This window comes from Dendrobates tinctorius, unplaced genomic scaffold (genome assembly GCF_039654945.1).
Source record: "Dendrobates tinctorius isolate UK_male_01 unplaced genomic scaffold, ASM3965494v1 ptg000331l, whole genome shotgun sequence".
Classification (NCBI taxonomy): Eukaryota; Metazoa; Chordata; class Amphibia; order Anura; family Dendrobatidae; genus Dendrobates; species Dendrobates tinctorius.
In genome coordinates, this window is record NW_027361997.1 from 616,215 (window position 1) to 642,642 (window position 26,428).

Consider the following 26,428-nt stretch of genomic DNA (forward strand, 5'->3'; position numbering starts at 1 on the left):
TGTAGATAATAGAGGAATGAGCACATATCCCATATAAACAGGTGTATATTATATTCTCTGTGCTTTATAGGTGGGGAATGAGCATGGAATATATGTAGATAATAGAGGAATGAACACATATCCCATATAAACAGGTGTATATTATATTCCCTGTGCTTTATAGGTGGGGAATTAGCATGAAATATATGTAGATAGAGGAATGAACACATATCCCATATATACAGTTGTACATTATATTCCCTGTGCTTTATAGGTGGGGAATGACCATGAAATATATGTAGATAATAGGGGAATGAGCACATATCCCATATAAACAGGTGTATATTATATTCCCTGTGCTTTATAGGTGGGGAATGAGCATGGAATATATGTAGATAATAGAGGAATGAACACATATCCCATATAAACAGGTGTATATTATATTCCCTGTGCTTTATAGGTGGGGAATGAACATGAAATATATGTAGATAATAGAGGAATGAGCACATATCCCATGTAAACAGGTATATATTATATTCCCTGTGCTTTATAGGTGGGGAATGAACATGGAATATATGTAGAGAATAGGAGAATGAACACATATTCCATATATACAGGTGTATATTATATTCCCTGTGCTTTATAGGTGAGGAATGAACATGAAATATATGTAGATAATAGAGGAATGAGCACATATCCCATATATACAGGTGTATATTATATTCCCTGTGCTTTATAGGTGGGGAATGAACATGAAATATATGTAGATAATAGAGGAATGAGCACATATCCCATATAAACAGGTGAATATTATATTCTCTGTGCTTTATAGGTGGGGAATGAGCATGGAATATATGTAGATAATAGAGGAATGAACACATATCCCATATAAACAGGTGTATATTATATTCCCTGTGCTTTATAGGTGGGGAATTAGCATGAAATATATGTAGATAGAGGAATGAACACATATCCCATATATACAGTTGTACATTATATTCCCTGTGCTTTACAGGTGGGGAATGACCATGAAATATATGTAGATAATAGGGGAATGAGCACATATCCCATATAAACAGGTGTATATTATATTCCCTGTGCTTTATAGGTGAGGAATGAACATGAAATATATGTAGATAATAGAGGAATGAGCACATATCCCATATAAACAGGTGTATATTATATTCTCTGTGCTTTATAGGTGAGGAATGAACATGAAATATATGTAGATAATAGAGGAATGAGCACATATCCCATATAAACAGGTGTATATTATATTCCCTGTGCTTTATAGGTGGGGAATGAACATGAAATATATGTAGATAATAGGGGAATGAGCACATATCCCATATAAACAGGTGTATATTATATTCTCTGTGCTTTATAGGTTGGGAATGAACATGGAATATATGTAGATAATAGGGGAATGAACACATATCCCATATAAACAGGGGTATATTATATTTCCTGAGCTTTATAGGTGAAGAATGAACATGAAATATATGTAGATAATAGAGGAATGAGCACATATCCCATATAAACAGGTGTATATTATATTCCCTGTGCTTTATAGGTGGGGAATGAACATGAAATATATGTAGATAATAGAGGAATGAGCACATCCCATATAAACAGGTGAATATTATATTCCCTGTGCTTTATAGGTGAGTAATGAATATGAAATATATGTAGATAATAGAGGAATGAACACATATCCCATATAAACAGGTGTATATTATATTCCCTGTGCTTTATAGGTGAGGAATAAGCATGGAATATATATTTAGATAATAGGGGAATGAACACATATCCCATATAAACAGGTGTATATTATATTCCCTGTGCTTTATAGGTGGGGAATGAACATGTAATATATGTAGATAATAGGGGAATGAGCACATATCCCATATAAACAGGAGTATATTATATTCCCTGTGCTTTATAGATGAGGAATGAACATGGAATATATGTAGATAATAGAGGAATGAACACATATCCCATATAAACAGGTGTATATTATATTCCCTGTGCTTTATAGGTGGGGAATAAGCATGGAATATATATTTAGATAATAGGGGAATGAACACATATCCCATATAAACAGGTGTATTTTATATTCCCTGTGCTTTATAGGTGAGGAATGAACATGAAATATATGTAGATAATAGAGGAATGAGCACATATCCCATATATACAGGTGTATACTATATTCCCTGTGCTTTATAGGTGAGGAATGAACATGAAATATATGTAGATAATAGAGGAATGAACACATATCCCATATAAACAGGTGTATATTATATTCCCCGTGCTTTATCGGTGGGGAATGAACATGAAATATATGTAGATAATAGAGGAATGAACTCATATCCCATATAAACAGGGGTATATTATATTCCCTGTGCTTTATAGGTGAGGAATGAGCATGAAATATATGTAGATAATAGGAGAATGAACACATATCCCATATATACAGGTGTATATTATATTTCCTGTGCTTTATAGGTGGGGAATGAGCATGAAATATATGTAGATAATAGAGGAATGAACACATATCCCATATAAACAGGTGTATATTATATTCCTTGAGCTTTATAGGTGAGGAATGAACATGAAATATATGTAGATAATAGAGGAATGAACACATATCCCATATAAACAGGTGTATATTATATTCCCTGTGCTTTATAGGTGGGGAATGAACATGGAATATATGTAGATAATAGAGGAATGAGCACATATCCCATATAAACAGGTGTATATTATATTCCCTGTGCTTTATAGGTGGGGAATGAACATGGAATATATGTAGATAATAGAGGAATGAACACATATCCCATATAAACAGGTGTATATTATATTCCCTGAGCTTTATAGGTGAGGAATGAACATGATATATATGTAGATAATAGAGGAATGAACACATATCCCTTATAAACAGGTGTATATTATATTCCCTGTGCTTTATAGGTGGGGAATGAACATGGAATATATGTAGATAATAGAGGAATGAACAAATATCCCATATAAACAGGTGTATATTATATTCCCTGTGCTTTATAGGTGGGGAATGAACATGGAATATATGTAGATAATAGAGGAATGAGCACATATCCCATATAAACAGGTGTATATTATATTCCCTGTGCTTTATAGGTGGGGAATGAACATGGAATATATGTAGATAATAGAGGAATGAACACATATCCCATATAAACAGGTGTATATTATATTCCCTGAGCTTTATAGGTGAGGAATGAACATGATATATATGTAGATAATAGAGGAATGAACACATATCCCATATAAACAGGTGTATATTATATTCCCTGTGCTTTATAGGTGGGGAATGAACATGGAATATATGTAGATAATAGAGGAATGAACACATATCCCATATAAATAGGTGTATATTATATTCCCTGAGCTTTATAGGTGAGGAATGAACATGATATATATGTAGATAATAGAGGAATGAACACATATCCCATATAAACAGGTGTATATTATATTCCCTGTGCTTTATAGGTGGGGAATGAACATGGAATATATGTAGATAATAGAGGAATGAACACATATCCCATATAAACAGGTGTATATTATATTCCCTGAGCTTTATAGGTGAGGAATGAACATGATATATATGTAGATAATAGAGGAATGAACACATATCCCATATAAACAGGTGTATATTATATTCCCTGAGCTTTATAGGTGGGGAATGAACATGAAATATATGTAGATAATAGAGGAATGAACACATATCCCATATAAACAGGTGTATATTATATTCCCTGTGCTTTATAGGTGGGGAATGAACATGGAATATATGTAGATAATAGAGGAATGAGCACATATCCCATATAAACAGGTGTATATTATATTCCCTGTGCTTTATAGGTGGGGAATGAGCATGAAATATATGTAGATAATAGAGGAATGAACACATATCCCATATAAACAGGTGTATATTATATTCCCTGAGCTTTATAGGTGAGGAATGAACATGATATATATGTAGATAATAGAGGAATGAGCACATATCCCATATAAACAGGTGTATATTATATTCCCTGTGCTTTATAGGTGAGGAATGAACATGAAATATATGTATATAATAGGAGAAAGAGCACATATCCCATATAAACAGTTGTATATTATATTCTCTGTGCTTTATAGGTGGGGAATGAACATGAAATATATATGTAGATAATAGGGGAATGAGCACATATCCCATATAAACAGGTGTATATCATATTCCCTGTGCTTTATAGGTGGGGAATGAACATGTAATATATGTAGATAATAGGGGAATGAGCACATATCCCATATAAACAGGAGTATATATTCCCTGTGCTTTATAGGTGGGGAATGAACATGATATATATATAGATAATAGAGGAATGAACACATATCCCATATAAACAGGTGTATATTATATTCCCTGTGCTTTATAGGTGAGGAATAAGCATGAAATATATGTAGATAATAGGGGAATGAGCACATATCCCATATAAACAGGTGTGTATTATATTCCCTGTGCTTTATAGGTGGGGAATGAGCATGGAATATATGTAGATAATAGAGGAATGAGCACATATCCCATATATACAGGTGTATACTATATTCGCTGTGCTTTATAGGTGAGGAATGAACATGAAATATATGTAGATAATAGAGGAATGAACACATATCCCATATAAACAGGTGTATATTATATTCCCCGTGCTTTATCGGTGGGGAATGAACATGAAATATATGTAGATAATAGAGGAATGAACTCATATCCCATATAAACAGGGGTATATTATATTCCTTGAGCTTTATAGGTGAGGAATGAACATGAAATATATGTAGATAATAGAGGAATGAACACATATCCCATATAAACAGGTGTATATTATATTCCCTGTGCTTTATAGGTGGGGAATGAACATGGAATATATGTAGATAATAGAGGAATGAGCACATATCCCATATAAACAGGTGTATATTATATTCCCTGTGCTTTATAGGTGGGGAATGAACATGGAATATATGTAGATAATAGAGGAATGAACACATATCCCATATAAACAGGTGTATATTATATTCCCTGAGCTTTATAGGTGAGGAATGAACATGATATATATGTAGATAATAGAGGAATGAACACATATCCCATATAAACAGGTGTATATTATATTCCCTGTGCTTTATAGGTGGGGAATGAACATGGAATATATGTAGATAATAGAGGAATGAACACATATCCCATATAAACAGGTGTATATTATATTCCCTGTGCTTTATAGGTGGGGAATGAACATGGAATATATGTAGATAATAGAGGAATGAGCACATATCCCATATAAACAGGTGTATATTATATTCCCTGTGCTTTATAGGTGGGGAATGAACATGGAATATATGTAGATAATAGAGGAATGAACACATATCCCATATAAACAGGTGTATATTATATTCCCTGAGCTTTATAGGTGAGGAATGAACATGATATATATGTAGATAATAGAGGAATGAACACATATCCCATATAAACAGGTGTATATTATATTCCCTGTGCTTTATAGGTGGGGAATGAACATGGAATATATGTAGATAATAGAGGAATGAACACATATCCCATATAAACAGGTGTATATTATATTCCCTGAGCTTTATAGGTGAGGAATGAACATGATATATATGTAGATAATAGAGGAATGAACACATATCCCATATAAACAGGTGTATATTATATTCCCTGTGCTTTATAGGTGGGGAATGAACATGGAATATATGTAGATAATAGAGGAATGAACACATATCCCATATAAACAGGTGTATATTATATTCCCTGAGCTTTATAGGTGAGGAATGAACATGATATATATGTAGATAATAGAGGAATGAACACATATCCCATATAAACAGGTGAATATTATATTCCCTGAGCTTTATAGGTGGGGAATGAACATGAAATATATGTAGATAATAGAGGAATGAACACATATCCCATATAAACAGGTGTATATTATATTCCCTGTGCTTTATAGGTGGGGAATGAACATGGAATATATGTAGATAATAGAGGAATGAGCACATATCCCATATAAACAGGTGTATATTATATTCCCTGTGCTTTATAGGTGGGGAATGAGCATGAAATATATGTAGATAATAGAGGAATGAACACATATCCCATATAAACAGGTGTATATTATATTCCCTGAGCTTTATAGGTGAGGAATGAACATGATATATATGTAGATAATAGAGGAATGAGCACATATCCCATATAAACAGGTGTATATTATATTCCCTGTGCTTTATAGGTGAGGAATGAACATGAAATATATGTATATAATAGGAGAAAGAGCACATATCCCATATAAACAGTTGTATATTATATTCTCTGTGCTTTATAGGTGGGGAATGAACATGAAATATATATGTAGATAATAGGGGAATGAGCACATATCCCATATAAACAGGTGTATATCATATTCCCTGTGCTTTATAGGTGGGGAATGAACATGTAATATATGTAGATAATAGGGGAATGAGCACATATCCCATATAAACAGGAGTATATATTCCCTGTGCTTTATAGGTGGGGAATGAACATGATATATATATAGATAATAGAGGAATGAACACATATCCCATATAAACAGGTGTATATTATATTCCCTGTGCTTTATAGGTGAGGAATAAGCATGAAATATATGTAGATAATAGGGGAATGAGCACATATCCCATATAAACAGGTGTGTATTATATTCCCTGTGCTTTATAGGTGGGGAATGAGCATGGAATATATGTAGATAATAGGGGAATGAGCACATATCCCATATAAACAGGAGTATATTATATTCCCTGTGTTTTATCGGTGGGGAATGAACATGAAATATATGTAGATAATAGAGGAATGAACACATATCCCATATAAACAGGGGTATATTATATTCCCTGAGCTTTATAGGTGGGGAATGAGCATGAAATATATGTAGATAATAGAGGAATGAGCACATATCCCATATCTACAGGTGTATATTATATTCCCTGTGCTTTATAGGTGAGGAATGAACATGGAATATATGTAGATAATAGAGGAATGAACACATATCCCCTATAAACAGGTGTATATTATATTCCCTGTGCTTTATAGGTGGGGAATGAACATGTATTATAAGTAGATAATAGAGGAATGAGCACATATCCCATAAAAACAGTTGTATATTATATTCCCTGTGCTTTATAGGAGGGGAATGAGCATGGAATATATATGTAGATAATAGGGGAATGAACACATATCCCATATAAACAGGTGTATATTATATTCTCTGTGCTTTATAGGTGGGGAATGAACATGAAATATATATGTAGATAATAGGGGAATGAGCACATATCCCATATAAACAGGTGTATATTATATTCCCTGTGCTTTATAGGTGGGGAATGAACATGGAATATATGTAGATAATAGAGGAATGAGCACATATCCCATATAAACAGGTGTATATTATATTCCCTGTGCTTTATAGGTGGGGAATGAACATGGAATATATGTAGATAATAGAGGAATGAACACATATCCCATATAAACAGGTGTATATTATATTCCCTGAGCTTTATAGGTGAGGAATGAACATGATATATATGTAGATAATAGAGGAATGAACACATATCCCATATAAACAGGTGTATATTATATTCCCTGTGCTTTATAGGTGGGGAATGAACATGGAATATATGTAGATAATAGAGGAATGAACACATATCCCATATAAACAGGTGTATATTATATTCCCTGAGCTTTATAGGTGAGGAATGAACATGATATATATGTAGATAATAGAGGAATGAACACATATCCCATATAAACAGGTGTATATTATATTCCCTGTGCTTTATAGGTGGGGAATGAACATGGAATATATGTAGATAATAGAGGAATGAACACATATCCCATATAAACAGGTGTATATTATATTCCCTGAGCTTTATAGGTGAGGAATGAACATGATATATATGTAGATAATAGAGGAATGAACACATATCCCATATAAACAGGTGAATATTATATTCCCTGAGCTTTATAGGTGGGGAATGAACATGAAATATATGTAGATAATAGAGGAATGAACACATATCCCATATAAACAGGTGTATATTATATTCCCTGTGCTTTATAGGTGGGGAATGAACATGGAATATATGTAGATAATAGAGGAATGAGCACATATCCCATATAAACAGGTGTATATTATATTCCCTGTGCTTTATAGGTGGGGAATGAGCATGAAATATATGTAGATAATAGAGGAATGAACACATATCCCATATAAACAGGTGTATATTATATTCCCTGAGCTTTATAGGTGAGGAATGAACATGATATATATGTAGATAATAGAGGAATGAGCACATATCCCATATAAACAGGTGTATATTATATTCCCTGTGCTTTATAGGTGAGGAATGAACATGAAATATATGTATATAATAGGAGAAAGAGCACATATCCCATATAAACAGTTGTATATTATATTCTCTGTGCTTTATAGGTGGGGAATGAACATGAAATATATATGTAGATAATAGGGGAATGAGCACATATCCCATATAAACAGGTGTATATCATATTCCCTGTGCTTTATAGGTGGGGAATGAACATGTAATATATGTAGATAATAGGGGAATGAGCACATATCCCATATAAACAGGAGTATATATTCCCTGTGCTTTATAGGTGGGGAATGAACATGATATATATATAGATAATAGAGGAATGAACACATATCCCATATAAACAGGTGTATATTATATTCCCTGTGCTTTATAGGTGAGGAATAAGCATGAAATATATGTAGATAATAGGGGAATGAGCACATATCCCATATAAACAGGTGTGTATTATATTCCCTGTGCTTTATAGGTGGGGAATGAGCATGGAATATATGTAGATAATAGGGGAATGAGCACATATCCCATATAAACAGGAGTATATTATATTCCCTGTGTTTTATCGGTGGGGAATGAACATGAAATATATGTAGATAATAGAGGAATGAACACATATCCCATATAAACAGGGGTATATTATATTCCCTGAGCTTTATAGGTGGGGAATGAGCATGAAATATATGTAGATAATAGAGGAATGAGCACATATCCCATATCTACAGGTGTATATTATATTCCCTGTGCTTTATAGGTGAGGAATGAACATGGAATATATGTAGATAATAGAGGAATGAACACATATCCCCTATAAAGAGGTGTATATTATATTCCCTGTGCTTTATAGGTGGGGAATGAACATGTATTATAAGTAGATAATAGAGGAATGAGCACATATCCCATAAAAACAGTTGTATATTATATTCCCTGTGCTTTATAGGAGGGGAATGAGCATGGAATATATATGTAGATAATAGGGGAATGAACACATATCCCATATAAACAGGTGTATATTATATTCCCTGTGCTTTATAGGTGGGGAATGAACATGAAATATATTTAGATAATAGGAGAATGAGCACATCCCATATAAACAGGTGTATATTATATTCCTTGAGCTTTATAGGTGTAGAATGAATATGAAATATATGTAGATAATAGGGGAATGAATACATATCCCATATAAACAGGTGTATATTATATTCCCTGTGCTTTATAGGTGGGGAATGAACATGAAATATATGTAGATAATAGGGGAATGAGCACATATCCCATATAAACAGGTGTATATTATATTCCCTGTGCTTTATAGGTGGGGAATGAACATGAAATATATGTAGATAATAGGGGAATGAGCACATATCCCATATAAACAGGTGTATATTATATTCCCTGTGCTTTATAGGTGGGGAATGAACATGAAATATATGTAGATAATAGGGGAATGAGCACATATCCCATATAAACAGGTGTATATTATATTCCCTGAGCTTTATAGCTGGGGAATGAACATGTAATATATCTAGATAATAGAGGAATGAACACATATCCCATATAAACAGGTGTATGTTATATTCCCTGTGCTTTATAGGTGAGGAATGAACATGAAATATATGTAGATAATAGGAGAATGAACACAGATCCCATATAAACAGGTGTATATTATATTCCCTGTGCTTTATAGGTGGGGAATGAACATGGAATATATGTAGATAACAGAGGAATGAGCACATATCCCATATAAACAGGTGTATATTATATTCCCTGTGCTTTATAGGTGAGGAATGAACATGAAATATATGTAGATAATAGAGGAATGAACACATATCCCATATAAACAGGTGTATATTATATTCCCTGTGCTTTATAGGTGGGGAATGAGCATGGAATATATATGTAGATAATAGAGGAATGAACACATATCCCATATAAACAGGTGTATATTATATTCCCTGAGCTTTATAGGTGGGGAATGAGCATGAAATATATGTAGATAATAGAGGAATGAGCTCCTATCCCATATAAACAGGTGTATATTATATTCCCGCAGCTTTATAGGTGGGGAATGAGCATGAAATATATGTAGATAATAGGGGAATGAACACATATCCCATATATACAGGTGTATATTATATTCCCTGAGCTTCATAGGTGGGGAATGAACATGAAATATATGTAGATAATAGAGGAATGAGCACATATCCCATATAAACAGGTGTATATTATATTCCCTGAGCTTTATAGGTGGGGAATGAGCATGAAATACATGTAGATAATAGAGGAATGAGCACCTATCCCATATGAACAGGTGTATATTATATTCCCTGAGCTTTATAGGTGGGGAATGAGCATGGAATATATATGTAGATAATAGGGGAATGAACACATATTCCATATAAACAGGTGTATATTATATTCCCTGAGCTTTATAGGTGGGGAATGAACATGTAATATATGTAGATAATAGAGGAAGGAGCACATCCCATATAAACAGGTGTATATTATATTCCCTGTGCTTTATAGGTGAGGAATGAACATGAAATATATGTAGATAATAGGGGAATGAGCACATCCCATATAAACAGGTGTATATTATATTCCTTGAGCTTTATAGGTGTAGAATGAATATGAAATATATGTAGATAATAGGGGAATGAATACATATCCCATATAAACAGGTGTATATTATATTCCCTGAGCATTATAGGTGTAGAATGAATATGAAATATATGTAGATAATAGGGGAATGAATACATATCCCATATAAACAGGTGTATATTATATTCCCTGTGCTTTATAGGTGTGGAATGAACATGAAATATATGTAGATAATAGGGGAATGAGCACATATCCCATATAAACAGGTGTATATTATATTCCCTGTGCTTTATAGGTGGGGAATGAACATGAAATATATGTAGATAATAGAGGAATGAACACATATCCCATATAAACAGGTGTATATTATATTCCCTGAGCTTTATAGGTGGGGAATGAACATGAAATATATGTAGATAATAGGGAAATGAGCACATATCCCATATAAACAGGTGTATATTATATTCCCTGTGCTTTATAGGTGGGGAATGAACATGAAATATATGTAGATAATAGGGGAATGAGCACATATCCCATATAAACAGGTGTATATTATATTCCCTGAGCTTTATAGGTGGGGAATGAACATGTAATATATCTAGATAATAGAGGAATGAACACATATCCCATATAAACAGTTGTATATTATATTCCCTGTGCTTTATAGGTGAGGAATGAACATGAAATATATGTAGATAATAGGAGAATGAACACAGATCCCATATAAACAGGTGTATATTATATTCCCTGTGCCTTATAGGTGGGGAATGAACATGGAATATATGTAGATAACAGAGGAATGAGCACATATCCCATATAAACAGGTGTATATTATATTCCCTGTGCTTTATAGGTGGGGAATCAACATGTAATATATTTAGATAATAGAGGAATGAGCACATACCCTATATAAACAAGTGTATATTATATTCCCTGTGCTTTATAGGTGAGGAATGAACATGAAATATATGTAGATAATAGAGGAATGAACACATATCCCATATAAACAGGTGTATATTATATTCCCTGTGCTTTATAGGTGGGGAATGAACATGTAATACATGTAGATAATAGAGGAATGAGCACATATCCCATATAAACAGGTGTATATTATATTCCCTGTGCTTTATAGGTGGGGAATGAGCATGGAATATATATGTAGATAATAGAGGAATGCACACATATCCCATATAAACAGGTGTATATTATATTCCCTGAGCTTTATAGGTGGGGAATGAGCATGAAATATATGTAGATAATAGAGGAATGAGCACCTATCCCATATAAACAGGTGTATATTATATTCCCGCAGCTTTATAGGTGGGGAATGAGCATGAAATATATGTAGATAATAGAGGAATGAGCACCTATCCCATATAAACAGGTGTATATTATATTCCCTGTGCTTTATAGGTGGGGAATGAACATCAAATATATGTAGATAATAGGGGAATGAACACATATCCCATATATACAGGTGTATATTATATTCCCTGTGCTTTATATGTGGGGAATGAGCATGAAATATATGTAGATAATAGAGTAATGAACACATATCCCATATAAACAGGTGTATATTATATTCCCTGAGCTTTATAGGTGGGGAATGAGCATGAAATATATGTAGATAATAGAGGAATGAGCACATATCCCATATATACAGGTGTATATTATATTCCCTGTGCTTTATAGGTGAGGAATGAACATGGAATATATGTAGATAATAGAGGAATGAACACATATCCCATATAAACAGGTGTATATTATATTCCCTGAGCTTTATAGGTGAGGAATGAGCATGAAATATATGTAGATAATAGAGGAATGAGCACATATCCCATATATACAGGTGTATATTATATTCCCTGTGCTTTATAGGTGAGGAATGAACATGGAATATATGTAGATAATAGAGGAATGAACACATATCCCATATAAACAGGTGTATATTATATTCCCTGTGCTTTATAGGTGGGGAATGAGCATGAAATATATGTAGATAATAGAGGAATGAGCACCTATCCCATATGAACAGGTGTATATTATATTCCCTGTGCTTTATAGGAGGGGAATGAGCATGGAATATATATGTAGATAATAGGGGAATGAACACATATCCCATATAAACAGGTGTATATTATATTCCCTGTGCTTTATAGGTGGGGAATGAACATGAAATATATTTAGATAATAGGGGAATGAATACATATCCCATATAAACAGGTGTATATTATATTCCCTGTGCTTTATAGGTGGGGAATGAACATGAAATATATGTAGATAATAGGGGAATGAGCACATATCCCATATAAACAGGTGTATATTATATTCCCTGTGCTTTATAGGTGGGGAATGAACATGAAATATATGTAGATAATAGGGGAATGAGCACATATCCCATATAAACAGGTGTATATTATGTTCCCTGTGCTTTATAGGTGGGGAATGAACATGAAATATATGTAGATAATAGGGGAATGAGCACATATCCCATATAAACAGGTGTATATTATATTCCCTGAGCTTTATAGGTGGGGAAAGAACATGTAATATATCTAGATAATAGAGGAATGAACACATATCCCATATAAACAGTTGTATGTTATATTCCCTGTGCTTTATAGGTGAGGAATGAACATGAAATATATGTAGATAATAGGAGAATGAACACAGATCCCATATAAACAGGTGTATATTATATTCCCTGTGCTTTATAGGTGGGGAATGAACATGGAATATATGTAGATAACAGAGGAATGAGCACATATCCCATATAAACAGGTGTATATTATATTCCCTGTGCTTTATAGGTGGGGAATGAACATGTAATATATGTAGATAATAGAGGAATGAGCACATACCCTATATAAACAAGTGTATATTATATTCCCTGTGCTTTATAGGTGAGGAATGAACATGAAATATATGTAGATAATAGAGGAATGAACACATATCCCATATAAACAGGTGTATATTATATTCCCTGTGCTTTATAGGTGGGGAATGAGAATGGAATATATATGTAGATAATAGAGGAATGAACACATATCCCATATAAACAGGTGTATATTATATTCCCTGAGCTTTATAGGTGGGGAATGAGCATGAAATATATGTAGATAATAGAGGAATGAGCTCCTATCCCATATAAACAGGTGTATATTATATTCCCGCAGCTTTATAGGTGGGGAATGAGCATGATTATATGTAGATAATAGAGGAATGAGCACCTATCCCATATAAACAGGTGTATATTATATTCCCTGTGTTTTATAGGTGGGGAATGAACATGAAATATATGTAGATAATAGGGGAATGAACACATATCCCATATATACAGGTGTATATTATATTCCCTGAGCTTCATAGGTGGGGAATGAACATGAAATATATGTAGATAATAGAGGAATGACCACATATCCCATATAAACAGGTGTATATTATATTCCCTGAGCTTTATAGGTGGGGAATGAGCATGAAATACATGTAGATAATAGAGGAATGAGCACCTATCCCATATGAACAGGTGTATATTATATTCCCTGAGCTTTATAGGTGGGGAATGAGCATGGAATATATATGTAGATAATAGGGGAATGAACACATATCCCATATAAACAGGTGTATATTATATTCCCTGAGCTTTATAGGTGGGGAATGAACATGTAATATATGTAGATAATAGAGGAAGGAGCACATCCCATATAAACAGGTGTATATTATATTCCCTGTGCTTTATAGGTGAGGAATGAACATGAAATATATGTAGATAATAGGGGAATGAGCACATCCCATATAAACAGGTGTATATTATATTCCTTGAGCTTTATAGGTGTAGAATGAATATGACATATATGTAGATAATAGGGGAATGAATACATATCCCATATAAACAGGTGTATATTATATTCCCTGAGCTTTATAGGTGTAGAATGAATATGAAATATATGTAGATAATAGGGGAATGAATACATATCCCATATAAACAGGTGTATATTATATTCCCTGTGCTTTATAGGTGTGGAATGAACATGAAATATATGTAGATAATAGGGGAATGAGCACATATCCCATATAAACAGGTGTATATTATATTCCCTGTGCTTTATAGGTGGGGAATGAACATGAAATATATGTAGATAATAGAGGAATGAACACATATCCCATATAAACAGGTGTATATTATATTCCCTGAGCTTTATAGGTGGGGAATGAACATGAAATATATGTAGATAATAGGGAAATGAGCACATATCCCATATAAACAGGTGTATATTATATTCCCTGTGCTTTATAGGTGGGGAATGAACATGAAATATATGTAGATAATAGGGGAATGAGCACATATCCCATATAAACAGGTGTATATTATATTCCCTGAGCTTTATAGGTGGGGAATGAACATGTAATATATCTAGATAATAGAGGAATGAACACATATCCCATATAAACAGTTGTATATTATATTCCCTGTGCTTTATAGGTGAGGAATGAACATGAAATATATGTAGATAATAGGAGAATGAACACAGATCCCATATAAACAGGTGTATATTATATTCCCTGTGCCTTATAGGTGGAAAATGAACATGGAATATATGTAGATAACAGAGGAATGAGCACATATCCCATATAAACAGGTGTATATTATATTCCCTGTGCTTTATAGGTGGGGAATCAACATGTAATATATTTAGATAATAGAGGAATGAGCACATACCCTATATAAACAAGTGTATATTATATTCCCTATGCTTTATAGGTGAGGAATGAACATGAAATATATGTAGATAATAGAGGAATGAACACATATCCCATATAAACAGGTGTATATTATATTACCTGTGCTTTATAGGTGGGGAATGAACATGTAATACATGTAGATAATAGAGGAATGAGCACATATCCCATATAAACAGGTGTATATTATATTCCCTGTGCTTTATAGGTGGGGAATGAGCATGGAATATATATGTAGATAATAGAGGAATGCACACATATCCCATATAAACAGGTGTATATTATATTCCCTGAGCTTTATAGGTGGGGAATGAGCATGAAATATATGTAGATAATAGAGGAATGAGCACCTATCCCATATAAACAGGTGTATATTATATTCCCGCAGCTTTATAGGTGGGGAATGAGCATGAAATATATGTAGATAATAGAGGAATGAGCACCTATCCCATATAAACAGGTGTATATTATATTCCCTGTGCTTTATAGGTGGGGAATGAACATCAAATATATGTAGATAATAGGGGAATGAACACATATCCCATATATACAGGTGTATATTATATTCCCTGTGCTTTATAGGTGGGGAATGAGCATGAAATATATGTAGATAATAGAGTAATGAACACATATCCCATATAAACAGGTGTATATTATATTCCCTGAGCTTTATAGGTGGGGAATGAGCATGAAATATACACTCACTGGCCACTTTATTAGGTACACCTGTCCAACTGTGTGTTAAGACTTAATTTCTAATCAGCCAATCACATGGCGGCAACTCAGTGCATTTAGGCATGTAGACATGGTCAAGACAATCTCCTGCAGTTCAAACCGAGCATCAGTATGGGGAAGAAAGGTGATTTGAGTGCCTTTGAACGTGGCATGATTGTTGGTGCCAGAAGGGCTGGTCTGAGAATTTCAGAAACTGCTGATCTACTGGGATTTTCACGCACAACCATCTCTAGGGTTTACAGAGAATGGTCCGAAAAAGAAAAAAAATCCAGTGAGCGGCAGTTCTGTGGCCGGAAATGCCATGTTGATGCCAGAGGTCAGAGGAGAATGGGCAGACTGGTTCGAGCTGATAGAAAGGCAACAGTGACTCAAATTGCCACCCGTTACAACCAAGGTAGGCAGAAGAGCATCTCTGAACGCACAGTGCGTCGAACTTTGAGGCAGATGGGCTACAGCAGCAGAAGACCACACTGGGTACCACTCCTCTCAGCTAAGAACAGGAAACTGAGGCTACAATTTGCACAAGCTCATCGAAATTGGACAGTAGAAGATTGGAAAAACGTTGCCTGGTCTGATGAGTCTCGATTTCTGCTGCGACATTCGGATGGTAGGGTCAGAATTTGGCGTAAAAAACATGAAAGCATGGATCCATCCTGCCTTGTATCAACGGTTCAGGCTGGTGGTGGTGGTGTCATGGTGTGGGGAATTTTTTCTGGGCACTCTTTGGGCCCCTTGGTACCAATTGAGCATCGTTGCAACGCCACAGCCTACCTGAGTATTGTTGCTGACCATGTCCATCCCTTTATGACCACAATGTACCCAACATCTGATGGCTACTTTCAGCAGGATAATGCGCCATGTCATAAAGCTCGAATCATCTCAGATTGGTTTCTTGAACATGACAATGAGTTTACTGTACTCAAATGGCCTCCTCAGTCACCAGATCTCAATCCAATAGAGCATCTTTGGGATGTGGTGGAACGGGAGATTCGCATCAGGGATGTGCAGCCGACAAATCTGCGCCAACTGTGTGATGCCATCATGTCAATATGGTCCAAAATCTCTGAGGAATGCTTCCAGCACCTTGTTGAATCTCTGCCACGAAGAATTGAGGCAGTTCTGAAGGCAAAAGGGGGTCCAACCCCTTACTAGCATGGTGTACCTAATAAAGTGGCCAGTGAGTGTATGTAGATAATAGAGGAATGAGCACATATCCCATATATACAGGTGTATATTATATTCCCTGTGCTTTATAGGTGAGGAATGAACATGGAATATATGTAGATAATAGAGGAATGAACACATATCCCATATAAACAGGTGTATATTATATTCCCTGAGCTTTATAGGTGAGGAATGAGCATGAAATATATGTAGATAATAGAGGAATGAGCACATATCCCATATATACAGGTGTATATTATATTCCCTGTGCTTTATAGGTGAGGAATGAACATGGAATATATGTAGATAATAGAGGAATGAACACATATCCCATATAAACAGGTGTATATTATATTCCCTGTGCTTTATAGGTGGGGAATGAGCATGAAATATATGTAGATAATAGAGGAATGAGCACCTATCCCATATGAACAGGTGTATATTATATTCCCGGTGCTTTATAGGTGGGGAATGAATATGACATATATGTAGATAATAGGGAAATGAACACATATCCCATATATACAGGTGTATATTATATTCCCTGTGCTTTATAGGTGGGGAATGAGCATGAAATATATGTAGATAATAGAATAATGAACACATATCCCATATAAACAGGTGTATATTATATTCCCTGAACTTTATAGGTGAGGAATGAACATGATATATATGTAGATAATAGAGGAATGAACACATATCCCATAAAAAACAGGTGTATATTATATTCCCTGTGCTTTATAGGTGGGGAATGAACATGGAATATATGTAGATAACAGAGGAATGAGCACATATCCCATATAAACAGGTGTATATTATATTCCCTGTGCTTTATAGGTGGGGAATGAACATGGAATATATGTCGATAACAGAGGAATGAGCACATATCCCATATTTACAGGTGTATATTATATTCCCTGTGCTTTATAGGTGAGGAATGAACATTAAATATATGTAGATAATAGAGGAATGAACACATATCCCATATAAACAGGTGTATATTATATTCCCTGTGCTTTATAGGTGGGGAATGAACATGTAATATATGTAGATAATAGAGGAATGAGCACATACCCTATATAAACAAGTGTATATTATATTCCCTGTGCTTTATAGGTGAGGAATGAACATGGAATATATATGTAGATAATAGGGGAATGAGCACATATCCCATATAAACAGGTGTATATTATATTCCCTGTGCTTTATAGGTGGGGAATGAACATGAAATATATGTAGATAATAGGGGAATGAGCACATATCCCATATAAACAGGTGTATATTATATTCCATGTGCTTTATAGGTGGGGAATGAACATGAAATATATGTAGATAATAGGGTATGAGCACATATCCCATATAAACAGTTGTATATTATATTCCCTGTGCTTAATAGGTGGGGAATGAACATGTAATATATGTAGATAATAGAGGAATGAGCACATACCCTATATAAACAAGTGTATATTATATTCCCTGTGCTTTATAGGTGAGGAATGAACATGGAATATATATGTAGATAATAGGGGAATGAACACATATCCCATATAAACAGGTGTATATTATATTCCCTGAGCTTTATAGGTGGGGAATGAACATGTAATATATGTAGATAATAGAGGAATGAGCACATCCCATATAAACAGGTGTATATTATATTCCCTGTGCTTTATAGGTGAGGAATGAGCATGAAATATATGTAGATAATAGGGGAATGAACACATATCCCATATAAACAGGTGTATATTATATTCCCTGTTCTTTATAGGTGGGGAATGAGCATGGAATATATGTAGATAATAGAGGAATGAACACATATCCCATATAAACAGGGGTATATTATATTCCCTGTGCTTTATAGGTGAGGAATGAGTATGAAATATATGTAGATAATAGAGGAATGAACACATATCCCATATAAACAGGGGTATATTATATTCCCTGTGCTTTATAGGTGAGGAATGAGCATGAAATATATGTAGATAATAGGAGAATGAACACATATCCCATATATACAGGTGTATATTATATTCCCTGAGCTTTATAAGTGGGGAATGAACATGGAATATATGTAGATAATAGGGGAATGAGCACATACCCTATATAAACAGGTGTATATTATATTCCCTGTGCTTTATAGGTGGGGAATGAACATGTAATATATGTAGATAATAGAGGAATGAACACATATCCCATATAAACAGGGGTATATTATATTCCCTGTGCTTTATAGGTGGGGAATGAGCATGAAATATATGAAGATAATAGAGGAATGAAAACATATCCCATATAAACAGGGGTATATTATATTCCCTGTTCTTTATAGGTGAGGAATGAACATGGAATATATGTAGATAATAGAGGAATGAACACATATCCCATATAAACAGGTGTATATTATATTCCCTGTGCTTTATAGGTGAGGAATGAGCATGAAATATATGTAGATAATAGAGGAATGAACACATATCCTATATAAACAGGGGTATATTATATTCCCTGTGCTTTATAGGTGAGGAATGAGCATGAAATATATGTAGATAATAGGAGAATGAACACATATCCCATATATACAGGTGTATATTATATTCCCTATGCTTTATAGGTGGGGAATGAACATGTAATATATGTAGATAATAGAGGAATGAACACATATCCCATATAAACAGGGGTATATTATATTCCCTGTGCTTTATAGGTGGGGAATGAACATGAAATATATGTAGATAATAGAGGAATGAACACATATCCCATATAAACAGGTGTATATTATATTCCCTGTGCTTTATAGGTGGGGAATGAACATGAAATATATGTAGATAATAGGGGAATGAACACATATCCCATATAAACAGGTGTATATTATATTCCCTGAGCTTTATAGGTGGGGAATGAACATGAAATATATGTAGATAATAGAGGAATGAGCACATATCCCATACAAACAGGTGTATATTATATTCTCTGTGCTTTATAGGTGGGGAATGAGCATGGAATATATGTAGATAATAGAGGAATGAACACATATCCCATATAAACAGGTGTATATTATATTCCCTGTGCTTTATAGGTGGGGAATGAACATGAAATATATGTAGATAATAGAGGAATGAGCACATATCCCATATAAACAGGTATATATTATATTCCCTGTGCTTTATAGGTGGGGAATGAACATGGAATATATGTAGAGAATAGGAGAATGAACACATATTCCATATATACAGGTGTATATTATATTCCCTGTGCTTTATAGGTGAGGAATGAACATGAAATATATGTAGATAATAGAGGAATGAGCACATATCCCATATAAACAGGTGTATATTATATTACCTGTGCTTTATAGGTGGGGAATGAACATGAAATATATGTAGATAATAGAGGAATGAGCACATATCCCATATAAACAGGTGTATATTATATTCCCTGTGCTTTATAGGTGGGGAATTAGCATGAAATATATGTAGATAATAGAGGAATGAACACATATCCCATATAAACAGGTGTATATTATATTCCCTGTGCTTTATAGGTGGGGAATGAGCATGGAATATATGTAGATAATAGAGGAATGAACACATATCCCATATAAACAGGTGTATATTATATTCCCTGTGCTTTATAGGTGGGGAATTAGCATGAAATATATGTAGATGGAGGAATGAACACATATCCCATATATACAGTTGTACATTATATTCCCTGTGCTTTATAGGTGGGGAATGACCATGAAATATATGTAGATAATAGAGGAATGAACACATATCCCATATATACAGGTGTATATTATATTCCCTGTGCTTTATAGGTGGGGAATGAACATGGAATATATGTAGATAATAGGGGAATGAGCACATACCCTATATAAACAGGTGTATATTATATTCTCTGTGCTTTATAGGTGGGGAATGAGCATGGAATATATGTAGATAATAGAGGAATGAAGACATATCCCATATATACAGGTGTATATTATATTCCATGTGCTTTATAGATGGGGAATGAACATGAAATATATGTAGGTAATAGAGGAATGAACACATATCCCATATAAACAGGTGTAGATTATACAATATTCCCTGTGCTTTATAGGTGGGGAATGAGCATGGAATATATGTAGATAATAGTGGAATGAACACATATCCCATATAAACAGGAGTATATTATATTCCCAGTGCTTTATAGGTAGGGAATGAACATGTAATATATGTAGATAATAGGTGAATGAACACATATCCCATATAAACAGGTGTATATTATATTCCCTGAGCTTTATAGGTGGTGAATGAACATGGAATATATGTAGATAATAGAGGAATGAACACATATCCCATATAAACAGGTGTATATTATATTCCCTGTGCTTTATAGGTGGGGAATGAACATGAAATATATGTAGATAATAGAGGAATAAACACATATCCAATATAAACAGGTGTATATTATATTCCCTGTGCTTTATAGGTGGGGAATGAACATGAAATATATGTAGATAATAGGGAAATGAACACATATCCCATATAAACAGGTGTATATTATATTCCCTGTGCTTTATAGGTGGGGAATGAACATGGAATATATGTAGATAATAGGGGAATGAACACATCCCATATAAACAGGTGTATATTATATTCCCTGAGCTTTATAGGTGGGGAATGAATATGAAATATATGTAGATAATAGAGGAATGAACACATATCCCATATAAACAGGTGTATATTATATTCCCTGAGCTTTATAGGTGGGGAATGAACATGGAATATATGTAGATAATAGAGGAATGAACACATATCCCATATAAACAGGTGTATATTATATTCCCTGTGCTTTATAGGTGGGGAATGAATATGAAATATATGTAGATAATAGAGGAATAATCACATATCCCATATAAACAGGTGTATATTATATTCTCTGTGCTTTATAGCTGGGGAATGAACATGTAATATATGTAGATAATAGAGGAATGAACACATATCCCATATAAACAGGTGTATATTATATTCCCTGTGCTTTATAGGTGGGGAATGAACATGGAATATATGTAGATAATAGGGGAATGAACACATCCCATATAAACAGGTGTATATTATATTCCCTGAGCTTTATAGGTGGGGAATGAATATGAAATATATGTAGATAATAGAGGAATGAACACATATCCCATATAAACAGGTGTATATTATATTCCCTGAGCTTTATAGGTGGGGAATGAACATGGAATATATGTAGATAATAGAGGAATGAACACATATCCCATATAAACATGTGTATATTATATTCCCTGTGCTTTATAGGTGGGGAATGAATTTGAAATATATGTAGATAATAGAGGAATAATCACATATCCCATATAAACAGGTGTATATTATATTCTCTGTGCTTTATAGCTGGGGAATGAACATGTAATATCTGTAGATAATAGAGGAATGAACACATATCCCATATAAACAGGTGTATATTATATTCCCTGAGCTTTATAGGTGGTGAATGAACATGGAATATAGGTAGATAATAGGGGAATGAACACATATCCCATATAAACAGGTGTATATTATATTCCCTGAGCTTTATAGGTGGGGAATGAACATGAAATATATGTAGATCGTAGAGGAATGAGCACATATCCCATATATACAGGTGTATATTATATTCCCGGAGCTTTATAGGTGGGAAATGAACATGAAATATATGTAGATAATAGGGGAATGATCACATATCCCATATAAACAGGTGTATATTATATTCCCTGAGCTTTATAGGTGGGGAATGAGCATGAAATATAAGTAGATAATAGAGGAATGAGCACATACCCTATATAAAGAGGTGTACATTATATTCCCTGTGCTTTATAAGTGGGGAATGAACATGGAATATATGTAGATAATAGGGCAATGAGCACCTATCCCATATAAACAGGTGTATATTATATTCCCTGAGCTTTATAGGTGGGGAATGAACATGAAATATATGTAGATAATAGAGGAATGAACACATATCCCATATAAACAGGTGTATATTATATTCCCTGTGCTTTATAGGTGGGGAATGAACATGAAATATATGTAGATAATAGGGGAATGATCACATATCCCATATAAACAGGTGTATATTATATTCCCTGAGCTTTATAGGTGGGGAATGAGCATGAAATATATGTAGATAATAGAGGAATGAGCACATACCCTATATAAACAGGTGTATATTATATTCCCTGTGCTTTATAGGTGAGGAATGAACATGAAATATATGTAGATAATAGGGGAATGAGCACATATCCCATATAAATAGGTGTATATTATATTCCCGGAGCTTTATAGGTGGGGAATGAGCATGAAATATATGTAGATAATAGGGGAATGAGCACATATCCCATATAAATAGGTGTATATTATATTCCCGGAGCTTTATAGGTGGGGAATGAGCGTGAAATATATGTAGATAATAGAGGAATGAACACATATCCCATATATACAGGTGTATATTATATTCCCTGTGCTTTATAGGTGGGGAATGAACATGAAATATATGTAGATAATAGGGGAATGAGCACATATCCCATATAAACAGGTGTATATTATATTACCTGTGCTTTATAGGTGAGGAATGAACATGAAATATATGTCGATAATAGGGGAATGAGTACATATCCCATATAAACAGGAGTATATTATATTCCCTGTGCTTTATAGGTGGGGAATGAATATGAAATATATATAGATAATAGAGTAAGGAACACATATCCCATATAAACAGGTGTATATTATATTCCCTGTGCTTTGTAGGTGGGGAATGAACATAAAATATATGTAGATAATAGGGGAATGAACACATATCCCATATAAACAGGTGTATATTATATTCCCTGTGCTTTATAGGTGGGGAATGAACATGAAATATATGTAGATAATAGAGGAATGAACACATACCCTATATAAACAGGTGTATATTATATTCCCTGTGCTTTATAGGAGGGGAATGAGCATGAAATATATGTAGATAATAGGGGAATGAACACAGATCCCATATAAAAAGGTGTATATTATATTCCCTGTGCTTTATAGGTGGGGAATGAACATGAAATATATGTAGATAATAGAGGAATGAATACATATTCCATATAAACAGGTGTATATTATATTCCCTGTGCTTTATAGGTGGGGAATGAACATGAAATATATGTAGATAATAGGGGAATGATCACATATCCCATATAAACAGGTGTATATTATATTCCCTGAGCTTTATAGGTGGGGAATGAGCATGAAATATATGTAGATAATAGAGGAATGAGCACATACCCTATATAAACAGGTGTATATTATATTCCCTGTGCTTTATAGGTGAGGAATGAACATGAAATATATGTAGATAATAGGGGAATGAGCACATATCCCATATAAAAAGGTGTATATTATATTCCCGGAGCTTTATAGGTGGGGAATGAGCATGAAATATATGTAGATAATAGGGGAATGAGCACATATCCCATATAAATAGGTGTATATTATATTCCCGGAGCTTTATAGGTGGGGAATGAGCGTGAAATATATGTAGATAATAGAGGAATGAACACATATCCCATATATACAGGTGTATATTATATTCCCTGTGCTTTATAGGTGGGGAATGAACATGAAATATATGTAGATAATAGGGGAATGAGCACATATCCCATATAAACAGGTGTATATTATATTACCTGTGCTTTATAGGTGAGGAATGAACATGAAATATATGTCGATAATAGGGGAATGAGTACATATCCCATATAAACAGGAGTATATTATATTCCCTGTGCTTTATAGGTGGGGAATGAACATGAAATATATATAGATAATAGAGTAAGGAACACATATCCCATATAAACAGGTGTATATTATATTCCCTGTGCTTTGTAGGTGGGGAATGAACATAAAATATATGTAGATAATAGGGGAATGAACACATATCCCATATAAACAGGTGTATATTATATTCCCTGTGCTTTATAGGTGGGGAATGAACATGAAATATATGTAGCTAATAGAGGAATGAACACATACCCTATATAAACAGGTGTATATTATATTCCCTGTGCTTTATAGGAGGGGAATGAGCATGAAATATATGTAGATAATAGGGGAATGAACACAGATCCCATATAAAAAGGTGTATATTATATTCCCTGTGCTTTATAGGTGGGGAATGAACATGAAATATATGTAGATAATAGAGGAATGAATACATATTCCATATAAACAGGTGTATATTATATTCCCTGTGCTTTATAGGTGGGGAATGAACATGAAATATATGTAGATAATAGAGGAAGGAACACCTATCCCATATAAACAGGTGTATATTATATTCCCTGTGCTTTATAGGTGGGGAATGAGCATGAAATATATGTAGATAATAGGAATGAACACATACCCTATATAAACAGGTGTATATTATATTCCCAGTGCTTTATAGGTGGGGAATGAACATGAAATATATGTAGATAATAGAGGAATGAATACATATTCCATATAAACAGGTGTATATTATATTCCCTGTGCTTTATAGGAGGGGAATGAGCATGAAATATATGTAGATAATAGGAATGAACACATACCCTATATAAACAGGTGTATATTATATTCCCAGTGCTTTATAGGTGGGGAATGAACATGAAATATATGTAGATAATAGAGGAATGAACACATATCCCATATAAACAGGTGTATATTATATTCCCTGTGCTTTATAGGTGGGGAATGAACATAAAATATATGCA